A 13822-nucleotide genomic window follows, 5' to 3' on the forward strand; every position below is an offset into this window, starting at 1 on the left:
TGTAAATGAACAAGAAAGTAAATGGCTCAAAAGTAAAGAAAAGAAATAAAGTGCGTATAAGGAAATGGCAAGAATGTAAAGTGCAGAAACATAAATGACTGAATTATAAATGGGAATGGGGGATTAGTAGAATTGTAAACAAAGCTATAGAGAATGTGGAAGATAAGAATAGGGGAATTCATTGAGATTGGGAGATATTGTTCTCTTTGGATTAAATCTAGTTTATCTCATCTTCAATCATGTAACTCATTGACCTCTTAGCAATCATGATTGATTAAGCCCCAATCCCTGGGTGACTCAATCTCTCAAATCTTGATAATCAGCCAATTCCTTGGTCTAATTGCTCATGAAGAGAGATATGCTTGGTCCCTGATTATACCACACATCATCATAGGTCCAGGTAGAGGGTGGATTATATGTCACCATATCCAATCACTAAAATCCAGATTCTACTCAAGTGTGAGAAGGGATTTCAAGCATGGTTTCATGTTTCCTTTCCCAAGGTTCGCATGAAACCCATTTTGTATTCAAACTCTTTCCCAAGATGATTGAACACTAGCATTAAAACGAAATTCCTTCTAGCAAATCAAAGAGAAGATGAAGAGAAGAAGAAATTCACTATCATTAATCCATCAAGTACAACAGAGCTCCCTCTCTCAATGAGAGGGAAGTTAGCTATTCATAGCTAAAGGAAAAGTATAAGAGATGGAAGAAGATAAAAAGTAAATCTAACTATGCTTTCAATGAAAGTTGCTCTAATACCGCCCCTTTTTCAGTACTTCCAGGGGTTATTTATACAACTCTTAGTACTAGAAAATAAGAAAATACAAAAAGAAAATAAAATTACAATTGGAGGGAAAAAGAAAACTCAATAAATGTGACCTCCAGTGGCTGGCACTTCAATGGCGTGCCACGCCCAGCTCCAATTTAGGCTTGGCGCGCCACGCCTAACTCTTAAGTGGCATGCCCAGGCTTTTGTTTATGCTTTGGTTGGCTTGGCGTGCCACGCCTTTGAGCCCAAGTGGCACGCCCAAGCTTTTGTCTTCATCTTCTCCATTCTAGAAAGTTGTACTAGCGTGGCACGCCCAGGGTCTGGCGTGCCACGCCCCTTGTATCTGGTGGTTCCTTCATTGGCGTGCCACGCCCAGAACTCAAGTGGCACGCCCCTGTCTTCCTCTCGTTAATGGGTGATGCTGGCGTGCCACGCCTGAGACTCAAGTGGCACGCCCAAGTGAGAATGGATAGTTGGCATACCAGGCCTTCGACACCAAGTGGCACACCCACATGCTTGGCCTCCTTTCTTCTTCTCTGGAAAATTGTACTAGCGTGCCACACCCATGGTCCAGTGTGCCACGCCCATAGTTCTTCTTCATTCAAGGACTTGGCGTGCCACGCTCAACGTCCAAGTGGCACTCCCGGATGGTCAATGAGGGTTGGCGTGCCACGCCTTGGCCTTCAAGTGAGGATGAGGGCTTGGCGTGCCACGCCTTCAACACCAAGTGGCATGGCCAGGTTAACAATGAGAGGTGGCGTGCCATGCCTTGGTACTCAAGTGGCATGCCCATTTTAAGATGACCTTCTTTAGCCTTGGCGTGCCACGCCTAGGTCTTCAAGTGGCACGCCCAAGTGATGACAAGGGCTTAGCGTGCCACACAATCGATACCAAGTGGGATGCCCATGTGTTTGGACCTTCAATCTCGCCTCTAAAATTTTGTACTAGCGTGCCTGATAAACCACTATTTCATGGTTTATCTTGTGCTCAATTGAGTGGTTTTTATCAACTCTTTACTCACTTATTCATACTATTCGCATGTTTTACTTTTTCCTTCCAGATTTTGTGCTATGACTGAAAACATGCTTCTTTCGGCTTTAAATTTGCTATGTTTAGTCCTCTCTTATTACCATTCGATGCCTTGATATGTGTGTTAAGTGTTTTCAGAATTACAGGGCAGGAATGGCTCAGAAGATGGAAAAGAAGCATGCAAAAGTGGATGGAATACAAGAAGTTGAAGAAATTGCTAAGCTGTCCAGCCTGACCTCTTCGCACTAAAACAATCATAACTTTAACTACAGAGGTCCAAATGAGATGGTTCCAGTTGCGTTCGAAAGCTAACATCCGGGGCTTTGCAACGATATAGAATTTGTTATAGCTGCCCCGAAGTTAGGTGATGTGAACGCGTGGATGACGCGCACGTGTCGCATATGCAAAATTTCAACCCATGCAAACGCGTGGACGACGATTCCGCGTCACTTTCCCGCGACCTGTATGTACCAAAAAATGCTGGGGGCGATTTCTGGGCTATTTCTGACCCAATTTTCAACCCAGAAAGCACAGATTAGAGGCTATAAAGTGGGAGAATCCATTCATTCATCATCATACTATCATAGAAGATCTAATTCACTTTTCATAATTTAGATGTAGTTTTTAGAGAGAGAGGCTCTCTCCTCTCTCTTAGGATTTAGGATTAGGATTCCTCTTAAAGCAATTAGGATTTCGTCTTCCTCAATTTTCAGGTTCAATGTTCCTTTTATTTATTTTTCCAATTTAATTTATGAACTTTTTCATGTTAGATTTGAATATTCTATTTAATATAATTTGAGGTATTTCAGTTATATGATTTTCATTTAGTTTTTTTTTATATTCTTGGCTTTGGTTGATTAATTGGTAATTTTTGAGTTGTCAAACTCATCATGATTAATAATTGATATCTTTGCTGATTAATTTAGATTCCTATAACTCTAGTCTTTCCTCATAAGTTGACTAGGACTTTAGGTGTTAAATTGATTTATCCACTTGACTTACCTTCATAGTTAGAGGTTGACTTAGTGGGAGCAAAAATATAATTCTCATCACCATTGATAAGGATAACTAGGATAGGACTTCCAGTTTTCATACTTTGCCAAGAGTTTTTCTTTGCTATTGATTTAATTCCCTGCAATTTATTTCTCTTGTACAAAACCTTTTTAAAACCTAAAAATACTATTTTCAATAACCAATAGTAAAACACACCTCCCTGCAATTCCCTGAGAAGACGACCCGAGGTTTGAATACTTTGGTTTATAAATGGTGCACGGAATTGTGATCATCAATGGCGCCATCAACATGGTACGCTCATTGCAATCTCAACCCTCTATCACAACTCCGCACAACTAACCAGCAAGTGCACTGGGTCGTCCAAGTAATAAACCTTACGCGAGTAAGGGTCGATCCCACGGAGATTGTTGGTATGAAGCAAGCTATGGTCACCTTGTAAATCTTTGTCAGGCAGACTCAAATGGGTATAGATGATGAATAAAACATAAAGATAAAGATAGAGATACTTATGTAATTCATTGGTAGGAACTTCAGATAAGCGTATGAAGATGCCTTCCCTTCCGTCTCTCTGCTTTCCTACTGTCTTCATCCAATCCTTCTTACTCCTTTCCATGGCAAGCTTATGCAAGGGTTTCACCGTTGTCAGTGGCTACCTCCCATCCTCTCAGTGGAAATGTTCAACGCACCCTGTCACGGCACGGCTATCCATCTGTCGGTTCTCGATCAGGCCGGAATAGAATCCATTGATTCTTTTGCGTCTGTCACTAACGCCCCGCCCTCAGGAGTTTGAAGCACGTCACAGTCATTCAATCATTGAATCCTACTCAGAATACCACAGACAAGGTTAGACCTTCCGGATTCTCTTGAATGCCGCCATCAGTTCTAGCCTATACCACGAAGATTCCGGTTAAAGAACCCAAGAGATAAACATTAGAGCCTTGTTTGCTTGTAGAACAGAGTGGTTGTCAGTCACTTGTTCATAAGTGAGAATGATGATGAGTGTCACATAATCATCACATTCATCATGTTCTTGGGTGCAAATGAATATCTTAGAACAAGAACAAGCGGGATTGAATAGAAGAACAATAGTAATTGCATTAATACTCGAGGTACAGCAGAGCTCCACACCTTAATCTATGGTGTGTAGAAACTCCACCGTTGAAAATACATAAGAACAAAAGTGATCATTGGTTTCGGCCCCAGAGAGGGAACCAGAAGAACCAAGATGAAAATACAATAGTAAAAGGTCCTATATATAGAGAACTAGTAGCCTAGGGTGTATAGAGATGAGTAAATGACATAAAAATCCACTTCCGGGCCCACTTGGTGTGTGCTTGGGCTGAGCAATGAAGCATTTTCGTGTAGAGACTCTTCTTGGAGTTAAACGCCAGCTTTTATGCCAGTTTGGGCGTTTAACTCCCATTTTGGTGCCAGTTCCGGCGTTTAACGCTGGGAATTCTGAGGGTGACTTTGAACGCCGGTTTGGGCCATCAAATCTTGGGCAAAGTATAGACTATCATATATTGCTGGAAAGCTCAGGATGTCTACTTTCCAACGCCGTTGAGAGCGCGCCAATTGGGCTTCTGTAGCTCCAGAAAATCCACTTCTATTGCTGGAAAGCTCAGGATGTCTACTTTTCTGCAGTCCTTTTCAGTCTCTGAATCAGATTTTTGCTCAGGTCCCTCAATTTCAGCCAGAAAATACCTGAAATCACAGAAAAACACACAAACTCATAGTAAAGTCCAGAAAAGTGAATTTTAACTAAAAACTAATAAAAAGTATACTAAAAACTAACTAAAACTACTAAAAACATACTAAAAACAATGCCAAAAAGCGTATAAATTATCCGCTCATCACAACACCAAACTTAAATTGTTGCTTGTCTCCAAGCAACTGAAAATCAAATAAAAAAGAAGAGAATATACTATAGACTCCAAATTATCAATGAAACTTAGCTCCAAATTAGATGAGCGGGACTAGTAGCTTTTTGCCTCCGAACAGTTTTGGCATCTCACTTTATCCTTTGAAATTCAGAATGATTGGCTTCTTTAGGAACTCAAAATCCAGATAGTGTTATTGATTCTCCTAGTTAAGTATGATGATTCTTGAACACAGCTACTTATTGAGTCTTGGCCGTGGCCCAAAGCACTCTGTCTTCCAGTATTACCACCGGATACATACATGCCACAGACACATAATTGGGTGAACCTTTTCAGATTGTGACTCAGCTTTGCTAGAGTCCCCAATTAGAGGTGTCCAGGGTTCTTAAGCATACTCTTTTTGCCTTGGATCACAACTTTATTTCTTTCTTTTTCTTTTCTCTTTTTTCGTTTTTTTTTCTCTCTTTTTTTTCGTTTTTTTTTGTATTCACTGCTTTTTCTTGCTTCAAGAATCATTTTTATGATTTTTCAGATCCTCAGTAACATGTCTCCTTTTTCATCATTCTTTCAAGAGCCAACATTCATGAACCACAAATTCAAAAGACATATGCACTGTTTAAGCATACATTCAGAAAACAAAAATATTGCCACCACATCAAAATAATCAAACTGTTATAAAATTTAAAATTCATGCAATTCTTTTTCTTTTTCAATTAAGAACATTTTTCACTTAAGAAAGGTGATGGATTCATAGGACATTCATAACTTTAAGGCATAGACACTAAGACACTAATGATCATAAGACACAAACATGGATAAACATAAGCATGAATTTTCGAAAAACAAGAAAATAAAGAACAAGGAGATTAAAGAACGGGTCCACCTTAGTGATGGCGGCTTGTTCTTCCTCTTGAAGGTCTTATGGAGTGCTTGAGCTCCTCAATATCTCTTCCTTGTCTTTGTTGCTCCTCTCTCATGATTCTTTGATCATCTCTAATTTCATGGAGGAGGATGGAATGTTCTTGGTGCTCCACCCTTAGTTGTCCCATGTTGGAACTCAATTCTCCTAGGGAGGTGTTCAGTTGCTCCCAATAGTTTTGTGGAGGAAAGTGCATCCCTTGAGGTATCTCAGGGATCTCATGATGAGAGGGGACTCTTGTTTGCTCCATCCTTTTCTTAGTGATGGGCTTATCCTCATCAATGGGGATGTCTCCCTCTATGTCAACTCCAACTGAATAACAGAGGTGACAAATGAGATGAGGAAAGGCTAACCTTGCTAAGGTAGCGGACTTGTCCGCCACCTTATAGAGTTCTTGGGCTATGGCCTCATGAACTTCCACTTCTTCTCCAATCATGATGCTATGAATCATGATGGCCCGGTCTAGAGTAACTTCGGACCGGTTGCTAGTGGGAATGATTGAGCGTTGGATAAACTCCAACCATCCTCTAGCCACGGGTTTGAGGTCATGCCTTCTCAATTGAACCGGCTTCCCTCTTGAATCTCTCTTCCATTGGGCGCCTTCTTCACAAATGTCAATGAGGACTTGGTCCAACCTTTGATCAAAGTTGACCCTTCTAGTGTAAGGATGTTCATCTCCTTGCATCACGGGCAAGTTGAATGCTAACCTTACATTTTCCGGACTAAAATCCAAGTATTTCCCCGGAACTATAGTAAGCCAATTCTTTGGATCCGGGTTCACACTTTGATCATGGTTCTTGGTGATCCATGCATTGGCATAGAACTCTTGAACCATTAAGATTCCGACTTGTTGAATGGGATTGGTAAGAACTTCCCAACCTCTTCTTCGGATCTCATGTCGGATCTCCGGATATTCACCCTTTTGAGTGAAAAAGGGACCTCGGGGATCACCTTCTTCAAGGCCACAACTTCATAGAAGTGGTCTTGATGCACCTTTGAGATGAATCTCTCCATCTCCCATGACTCGGAGGTGGAAGCTTTTGCCTTCCCTTTCCTCTTTCTAGAGGTTTCTCCGGCCTTAGATGCCATAAATGGTTATGGAAAAACGAAAAAGCAACGCTTTTACCACACCAAACTTAAAAGGTTTGCTCGTCCTCGAGCAAAAGAAGAAAGAAGAGAGTAGAAGAAGAAGAAATGGAGGAGATGGAGGTGGCTTTGTGGTTCGGCCTTTATGGGTGGGTTTGGGTGGGAAAGTGGTTTGAATTTGAATGGTGAGGTAGGTGGGGTTTTATGAAGGATGGATGTGAGTGGTGAAGAGGAAGATGAGATTTGATAGGTGAAGGTTTTTTGGGAAGAGGTGTTGAGGTGATTGGTGAATGGGGAAGAGGAGAGAGAGTGGTGGGGTTGGTGGGGATCTTGTGGGGTCCATAGATCCTGAGGTGTCAAGGAAAAGTCATCCCTGCACCAAATGGCATGCGAATTCACGTTTTGAGCTAATTCTGGCGTTAAACGCCGGGCTGGTGCCCATTTCTGGCGTTTAATGCCAGGAGCTTGCCCTTTTCTGGCGTTTAACGCCAGTCTGGTGCCCCTTTCTGGCGTTAAACGCCCAGAATGGTGCCAGACTGGGCGTTTAACGCCCATCTGCTAGCCTCACTGGCGTTTAAACGCCAGCAAGCTCTCCTCCAGGGTGTGCTGTTTTTCTTTCTGTTTTTCATTCTGTTTTTGCTTTTTTCATTGATTTTGTGACTTCTCATGATCATCAACCTACAAAAAACATAAAATAACAAAAGAAAATAGTCAAAATATAATATTGGGTTGCCTCCCAACAAGCGCTTCTTTAATGTCATTAGCTTGACAGAGGACTCTCATAGAGCCTCAGAAATGCTCAGAGCTATGTTGGAACCTCCCAACACCAAACTTAGAGTTTGAATGTGGGGGTTCAACACCAAACTTAGAGTTTGGTTGTGTCCTCCCAACACCAAACTTAGAGTTTGACTATGGGGGCTCTGTTTGGCTCTGTTTTGAGAGAAGTTCTTCATGCTTCCTCTCCATGATAACAGAGGGATATCCTTGAGCTTTAAACACCAAGGATTCTTCATTCACTTGAATGATCAACTCTCCTCTATCAACATCAATCACAGCCTTTGCTGTGGCTAGGAAGGGTCTGCCAAGGATGATGGATTCATCCATGCACTTCCCAGTCTCTAGGACTATAAAATCAGTAAGGATGTAATGGTCTTCAACCTTTACCAAAACATCCTCTACAAGTCCATGAGCTTGTTTTCTTGAGTTGTCTGCCATCTCTAGTGAGATTCTTGCAGCTTGTACCTCAAAGATCCCTAGCTTCTCCATTACAGAGAGAGGCATGAGGTTTACACTTGACCCTAAGTCACACAAGGCCTTCTTGAAGGTCATGGTGCCTATGGTACAAGGTATTGAAAACTTCCCAGGGTCTTGTCTCTTTTGAGGTAATTTCTGCCTAGACAAGTTATCCAGTTCTTTGGTGAGCAAAGGTGGTTCGTTCTCCCAAGTCTCATTTCCAAATAACTTGTCATTTAGCTTTATGATTGCTCCAAGGTATTTAGCAACTTGCTCTTCAGTGACATACTCATCCTCTTCGGAGGAAGAATACTCATCAGAGCTCATGAAAGGCAGAAGTAAGTCCAATGGAATCTCTATGGTCTCATTTTGAGCCTTAGATTCCCATGGTTCCTCATTGGGGAACTTAGTGGAGGCTAGTGCACGCCCATTGAGGTCTTCCTCAGTGGCGTTCACTTCCTCTCCTTCCTCTCCAAATTCGGCCATGTTGATGGCCTTGCACTCTCCTTTTGGATTTTCTTCTGTATTGCTTGGAAGAGTACTAGGAGGGAGTTCAGTAATTTTCTTCCTCAGCTGTCCCACTTGTGCCTCCAAATTCCTAATGGAGGACCTTGTTTCAGTCATGAAACTTTGAGTGGTTTTGATTAGATCAGAGACCATGGTTGCTAAGTCAGAGGGGTTCTGCTTAGAATTCTCTGTCTGTTGCTGAGAAGATGATGGAAAAGGTTTGCCATTGCTAAACCTGTTTCTTCCACCATTATTGTTGTTGAAACCTTGTTGAGGTCTCTCTTGATTCTTCCATGAGAAATTTGGGTGATTTCTCCATGAAGAATTATAGGTGTTTCCATAGGGTTCTCCTAGGTAATTCACCTCTTCCATTGAAGGGTTCTCAGGATCATAAGCTTCTTCTTCAGATGAAGCATCCTTAGTACTGCTTGGTGCATTTTGCATTCCAGACAGACTTTGAGAAATCAAATTGACTTGTTGAGTCAATATCTTGTTCTGAGCCAGAATGGCATTCAGAGTATCAATCTCAAGAACTCCTTTCTTCTGATTTGTCCCATTGTTCACAGGATTCCTTTCAGAAGTGTACATGAATTGGTTATTTGCAACCATTTCAATTAGTTCTTGAGCTTCTGCAGGCGTCTTCTTCAAATGAAGAGATCCTCCAGCAGAGCTATCCAAAGACATCTTGGACAGTTCAGAGAGACCATCATAGAAAATACCTATGATGCTCCATTCAGAAAGCATGTCAGAAGGACATTTTCTGATCAATTGTTTGTATCTTTCCCAAGCTTCATAGAGGGATTCTCCATCCTTCTGTCTGAAGGTTTGGACTTCCACTCTAAGCTTACTCAATTTTTGAGGTGGAAAGAACTTTGCCAAGAAGGCATTGACTAGCTTTTCCCATGAGTCCAGGCATTCTTTAGGTTGTGAGTCCAACCATGTCCTAGCTCTGTCTCTTACAGCAAAAGGGAATAGCATAAGTCTGTAGACCTCAGGGTCAACCCCATTAGTCTTGACAGTGTCACAGATTTGCAAGAACTCAGCCAAAAACTGATGAGGATCTTCCAATGGAAGTCCATGGAACTTGCAATTCTGTTGCATTAGAGAAACTAATTGAGGCTTAAGCTCAAAGTTGTTTGCTCCAATGGCAGGGATAGAGATGCTTCTCCCATAGAAGTCGGGAGTAGGTGCAGTAAAGTCACCCAGCACCTTCCTTGCATTATTTGCATTGTTGTTATTTTCGGCTGCCATGAGTTCTTCTTCTTTGAAGATTTCTGTTAGGTCCTCTACAGAGAATTGTGCCTTAGCTTCTCTTAGCTTTCGCTTCAAGGTCCTTTCAGGTTCAGGGTCAGCTTCAACAAGAATGCTTTTGTCTTTGTTCCTGCTCATATGAAAGAGAAGAGAACAAGAAAACGTGGAATCCTCTATGTCACAGTATAGAGATTCCTTGAGGTGTCAGAGGAAGAGAAAAGTAGAAGACAGAAGTAGAAAATTAGAATTTTTCATTAAGGAATAGTGTTGGTCCATAAATAGAAGGATGTTAGAAGAAAGGAAGTAATTTTCGAAAATTAAGTAAAAGACTTTGAAAACATTTTGAAAAACACTAATTGATTTTCGAAAATAAAAGTGGGAAAGAAATCAAGTGATTTTTGCAAAAGATTTTTGAAATTAGAAATCAAAAAGATTTGATTGAAAACTATTTTGAAAAAGATGAGGTTAAGAAGATATGATTGATTTTAAAAATATGTGATTGAGAAGATATGATTTGAAAACAATTTTAAAAAGATTTGATTAAAAAGAATTAATGACTTGCCTAACAAGAAAAGATATGATTCAAACATTAAACCTTTCTCAACAGAAAAGGCAACATACTTGAAATGTTCATTCAAATCATTAATTGTTAGCAAGTATCTTTAAAAAAAGGAAAGAAATTGATTTTGAAAACATTTGATTGAAAAGATATGATTTGAAAAAGATTTGATTTTGAAAAACTTTGAAAACTTGAAAAGAAAATTGATTTGAAAACAAAATCCTCCCCCTTGTGCCATCCTGGCGTTAAACGCCCAGAATGGTGCACATTCTGGCGTTTAACGCCCAAAACTATACCCTTTTGGGCGTTAAACGCCCAACCAGGTACCCTGGCTGGCGTTTAAACGCCAGTCTGTCCTTCTTCACTGGGCGTTTTGAACGCCCAGCTTTTTCTGTGCAATTCCTCTGCTGTATGTTCTGAATCTTCAATTCTCTGTATTATTGACTTGAGAAGACACAAATTAAAAATATTTTTGGATTTTTAATAATCAAAATGCAACTAAAATCAAATAACAATGCATGCAAGACACCAAACTTAGCAGTTTGTATACTACTGACACTAATGAGAATGCATATGAGACACACAAAACACTCAAGTCAAGAGAATTTAAAGATTAGAGTAAGAAATCATCAATAACATCTTGAAGATCCTTAAGACACATGAATAAATGCATGCAATTGACACCAAACTTAAAATGAGACACTAGACTCAAACAAGAAATTTTTGGATTTTATGATTTTGTAATTTTTTTGTGTTTTTTCGAAAATTAAGTGGAAAAGAAAATAAAGGTATCAAAATTCTTAATGAGAATTCCAGGAATCATGCAATGTTAGTCTAAAGCTTTAGTCTAAAGGAATTAGACATAGCTAGCCAAGCTTCAGCAGGACAATGCATTCAAGAGCTAAATTGATGAGGACCAATCAGCTTTGGTGATGATAAGAAGATCACCTTGAAACACTAGAATTCATTCTTAAGAACTCTGAAGAAAAATACCTAATCTAAGCAACAAGATGAACCGTCAGTTGTCCATACTCGAACAATTCCCCGGCAACGGCGCCAAAAACTTGGTGCACGGAATTGTGATCATCAATGGCGCCATCAACATGGTACGCTCATTGCAATCTCAACCCTCTATCACAACTCCGCACAACTAACCAGCAAGTGCACTGGGTCGTCCAAGTAATAAACCTTACGCGAGTAAGGGTCGATCCCACGGAGATTGTTGGTATGAAGCAAGCTATGGTCACCTTGTAAATCTTAGTCAGGCAGACTCAAATGGGTATAGATGATGAATAAAACATAAAGATAAAGATAGAGATACTTATGTAATTCATTGGTAGGAACTTCAGATAAGCGTATGAAGATGCCTTCCCTTCCGTCTCTCTGCTTTCCTACTGTCTTCATCCAATCCTTCTTACTCCTTTCCATGGCAAGCTTATGCAAGGGTTTCACCGTTGTCAGTGGCTACCTCCCATCCTCTCAGTGGAAATGTTCAACGCACCCTGTCACGGCACGGCTATCCATCTGTCGGTTCTCGATCAGGCCGGAATAGAATCCATTGATTCTTTTGCGTCTGTCACTAACGCCCCGCCCTCAGGAGTTTGAAGCACGTCACAGTCATTCAATCATTGAATCCTACTCAGAATACCACAGACAAGGTTAGACCTTCCGGATTCTCTTGAATGCCGCCATCAGTTCTAGCCTATACCACGAAGATTCCGGTTAAAGAACCCAAGAGATAAACATTAGAGCCTTGTTTGCTTGTAGAACAGAGTGGTTGTCAGTCACTTGTTCATAAGTGAGAATGATGATGAGTGTCACATAATCATCACATTCATCATGTTCTTGGGTGCAAATGAATATCTTAGAACAAGAACAAGCGGGATTGAATAGAAGAACAATAGTAATTGCATTAATACTCGAGGTACAGCAGAGCTCCACACCTTAATCTATGGTGTGTAGAAACTCCACCGTTGAAAATACATAAGAACAAAAGTGATCATTGGTTTCGGCCCCAGAGAGGGAACCAGAAGAACCAAGATGAAAATACAATAGTAAAAGGTCCTATATATAGAGAACTAGTAGCCTAGGGTGTACAGAGATGAGTAAATGACATAAAAATCCACTTCCGGGCCCACTTGGTGTGTGCTTGGGCTGAGCAATGAAGCATTTTCGTGTAGAGACTCTTCTTGGAGTTAAACGCCAGCTTTTATGCCAGTTTGGGCGTTTAACTCCCATTTTGGTGCCAGTTCCGGCGTTTAACGCTGGGAATTCTGAGGGTGACTTTGAACGCCGGTTTGGGCCATCAAATCTTGGGCAAAGTATGGACTATCATATATTGCTGGAAAGCCCAGGATGTCTACTTTCCAACGCCGTTGAGAGCGCGCCAATTGGGCTTCTGTAGCTCCAGAAAATCCACTTCGAGTGCAGGGAGGTCAGAATCCAACAGCATCTGCAGTCCTTTTCAGTCTCTGAATCAGATTTTTGCTCAGGTCCCTCAATTTCAGCCAGAAAATACCTGAAATCACAGAAAAACACAAACTCATAGTAAAGTCCAGAAAAGTGAATTTTAACTAAAAACTAATAGAAAGTATACTAAAAACTAACTAAAACTACTAAAAACATACTAAAAACAATGCCAAAAAGCGTATAAATTATCCGCTCATCAATAAATTTATTGGGTTCTGTTACTTGTGACAACCAAACGTTTACACGAAAGGATTTTCTGTTGGTTTAGAAGCTATACTTACAACGCGATTACATTTTTAAATTTCTTTACTGATAGGAAATCCGATCGTCAAAATGGCGCCGTTGTCAGGGAATTGCAAACACGTGCCTTATTATTGGTTATTGTAAATATTTGCTTTTTAATTGATTTTTTTTTAAAATTACCAAAAAAAATTTTCAGATTTTTATTTAAAAATTTTTATCTTATCTTATCTTAGTTTTAAATTTTAAAATTCAAATTTTTTTTCAAAAATCGTATCTTTTTCAAAATCTTATCTTATCTTTTTTTCAAAAATCATATCTTTTTCAAAATATTTTCTTTTTGTTAGTTTTTGTTTTTATTTTGTTCTTCTACTATGAATTCTCACCCCTTTGGCTATGAGTCTGGTTATAACTATGTTGCAGAAAGAGGAGATTACAATGAGAACATGCACCAAGGATGGAACAATCAAAGATGGGAAGAGCCACAAGGATTTGATCAACCCTCATGGCAACAACCACCTCCAATGGACTATCAACAACCATTCTGTGATGTATATCAAGGGAATGGCTATGGTGAGCACTCTTTTGATTATCAACAACCCCCACCATATGCCTATGAACCCCCTTCTCAACATCATTTTGGACCACCATACTCACAAGCCCCTTTCCACCATTCACCTCCATATGACCCTAACCCATATCCACCATACCAACCACCTTATGAGCCATATGAACTATATCTAGAACCACCCCAATTTCAACCCAATTACTCCCAGGAACCACCACCTCCGTATACACGATGTCCATATCCATCTACCCAAGAGCCATATGATCCTAATCTTGGAATCCAAGCGGAACAAAAA

General features: G+C 40.3%; 1 non-coding gene across 1 annotated transcript; it reads left to right on the forward strand.

Moving 5' to 3' along the window:
- The first annotated feature begins 9178 nt into the window (after positions 1-9178).
- LOC130937327 (small nucleolar RNA R71) lies at positions 9179-9286 on the forward strand. The gene has a single exon (XR_009068549.1). It is a non-coding gene; the product is annotated as a small nucleolar RNA R71 (small nucleolar RNA).
- The last annotated feature ends 4536 nt before the right edge of the window (positions 9287-13822 follow it).

The sequence above is a fragment of the Arachis stenosperma genome, chromosome 6 (assembly GCF_014773155.1).
Source record: "Arachis stenosperma cultivar V10309 chromosome 6, arast.V10309.gnm1.PFL2, whole genome shotgun sequence".
Classification (NCBI taxonomy): domain Eukaryota; kingdom Viridiplantae; phylum Streptophyta; class Magnoliopsida; order Fabales; family Fabaceae; genus Arachis; species Arachis stenosperma.